Below are 2,665 nucleotides of genomic sequence, written 5' to 3' on the forward strand. Positions count from 1 at the left end.
CTCTCCCCCTGCTGCCGGCTGCGCGCGCTGCACCGCCCCGCGCCGCGCCGCGCCGGGGTGCGAGCACGGCTGAGAGAGAACAGGGCAGGGCACCACATCTGTGTCAGAGCCAACGGGGGGTGTTTGCGTGAGAGAGAGAGAGAGAGCAGGTGTGTGAAAGAACATGTCAGTGTACAGGTGTGAGAGTGTGTAAGCAGGTGCATGCTTGGGTGAGCATGTATGGGAGAACAGGAGTGCCAGAGAGAGCGCAGGTGCGTGTGTGAGAGAACATGTCAGAGCACAGGTGTGTGTGTGCGTGTGAGAGAGAGAGAGAGAGTGAGGTGTGTGAGAGCATGTGTGTGTGCACGAGAGCAGGTGTGTGGATTGACACCCAGACTAACCCAAGTGTATGTGAGCATGTGCTGCTGTCAGCATGCGTGTGCATGGGTGTGTGGGCATGTGTGTGTGCGTGTGAGAGAGAGAGAGAGAGAGAGAGTGAGGTGTGTGAGAGCATGTGTGTGTGGACTAGAGCAGGTGTGTGGATTGACACCCAGACTAACCCAAGTGTATGTGAGCATGTGCTGCTGTCAGCATGCGTGTGCATGCGTGAGAGTGAGTGAGCAGGTGCGTGCACGAGAGCAGATGTGTGGATTGACACCCACACTAACCCAAGTGTATGTGAGCACGTGCTGCTGTCAGCATGTGTGTGCATGGGTGCGTGGGTGTGTGTGCGTGTGTGAGAGTGAGTGAGCAGGTGTGTGAGAGCATGTGTGTGTGCACGAGAGCAGGTGTGTGGATTGACACCCAGACTAACCCAAGTGTATGTGAGCATGTGCTGCTGTCAGCATGCGTGTGCATGGGGTGGTGTGCATGCGTGAGAGTGAGTGAGCAGGTGTGTGCACGAGAGCAGGTGTGTGGATTGACACCCACACTAACCCAAGTGTATGCGAGCATGTGCTTTTGTCAGCATGCGTGTGCACAGGTGTGCACATGTGTGTGCATGTGCGTGTGGACTAGCACCTTCTAGACTAACCAAAGTGTGCGCAAGAATTTGTGCATGTAAAACAGCACACATGCGTGTGGACTGGCACCTCCTGGACTAGGCAAAGGCCCCCGGGCCGCCGAGGCTCCCCTGCGCAGCCCCACAGGCCTTGGGTCTCGCTCCAGCCTGTCCCACCTCCACCTCTGAGCTGCTCGGGTGGCAGCACCAGGCAGACGGACAGCTCTGCTCTGCCACCACCAGTGCGGCCAGGGTTTGAATGGGACGGGCAGAAGGAAGCACTGTGAGGAGCTCAGGCCTGAGGAAGCCTCCTGCCTCTAAGGAGGGCTGCCCACTCCCAGGGGGCAGTTCAAGCCAGAGTGCAGCAGTGCTGCTGATCTCCGCCCTGACACCAACCTGCCTTGAAGAAGGATCCCCAAGCAATACACCTTTTTACCACCCCTGGCGGGCTAGGAGGGTCCGACAGAGCCAGGCACATGCTGACTGCCGAACTGATCGAGGTCTGCCATCATCCCTCAGCTGGACGACAACAGTGTTTTAATACCTGGACACAAAGCCTTCAGCGCTTGGAAAACTCCAGTTGTTATAGAGCGTGGCAGCCTGTCTTCTCAGCAACGCATCTCACCTGCTCTCTGCCCCCTACCCTGCCTTCCTATGGAAGTTCAAGGCCTCTGCCCTCATCTTCAAAGCTCTCAAAAGGCTCCAATCAAGATAGCAATTAAAGCCCTGGGGCAAAAGACTGCTCAACTAGTGTTTCACAGTAAGGATAAATGCTCACCTCTGCAGAAAACCAGGCTCTTGCAGGGACTGGCCCACCTCTGTGAAACACCCCAGGGAGGCCAGTACCAGCGCAGACCTCAAAACCTTCCACTCCAGGTGCCACCTACGTGCCTCGGACCTTGTTTCCTCTAACCAAGCAGCCTAGAGCAACATGCTATTAAAATGAATCCCAAAAACAAGTCATGCACGCACACAGCAGACATTAATCATGTTGCAGGGAGATGCTTAAAGATTACTGCTGCGACTATGGAACAAAAATACATATGGGAAAGAACCCGATGTAATGGCATCACTCGGAGCCTTGCTTTTTCTGTACTCCAAAATAATAAAAAAGCAAACATCTTTTAAAGATGCTTTCATTTACACGCAAGCACACACAAGTGTGGCGTTACCTTTGGAAATAAAAGGTGACCCTCCCCGATATCTAATGACTTCCAGGACACCCAAAGAAGTCCTAGTCCCCTGACAAAACCCTTCTGTACAAACCCCCAGACCTATACAGAGTCCTGTTAACTTCAGGAGGACTCTACATGGGCAGATGGGCCTACGCTGTCAGAATCCTGTATGGGATCCTGGATTAAACCAGAGGCAGGGATCCAGCAGAAGATGTGCTTTGCTGGTGGAGTAGGGCACCTGCAATTTACTTTAGTAGTCTTAAATAATATAGCTGAGCTGTGCTAGGAAATGCACTTCAATATAGTTGAGTGGTAACATGAGGCTTTGCTGCCACATCCAATAGTAACTCTTTGCCAAGAGTTTGCAGACATGTTGATGGTTTGTTCAAATTTGAAGTATAAAACGGGCAAGCGATGCATGGACTGGTCTGCCCCTTTATCCACGTCTATCTTTGCCTGGAGTTAGGGTCTAATCTTGCAAGCTGCTCTGTGCAGGCAGAACCCCAAACAT

Source organism: Alligator sinensis, unplaced genomic scaffold, assembly GCF_000455745.1.
Source record: "Alligator sinensis unplaced genomic scaffold, ASM45574v1 scaffold714_1, whole genome shotgun sequence".
Lineage (NCBI taxonomy): Eukaryota > Metazoa > Chordata > Crocodylia > Alligatoridae > Alligator > Alligator sinensis.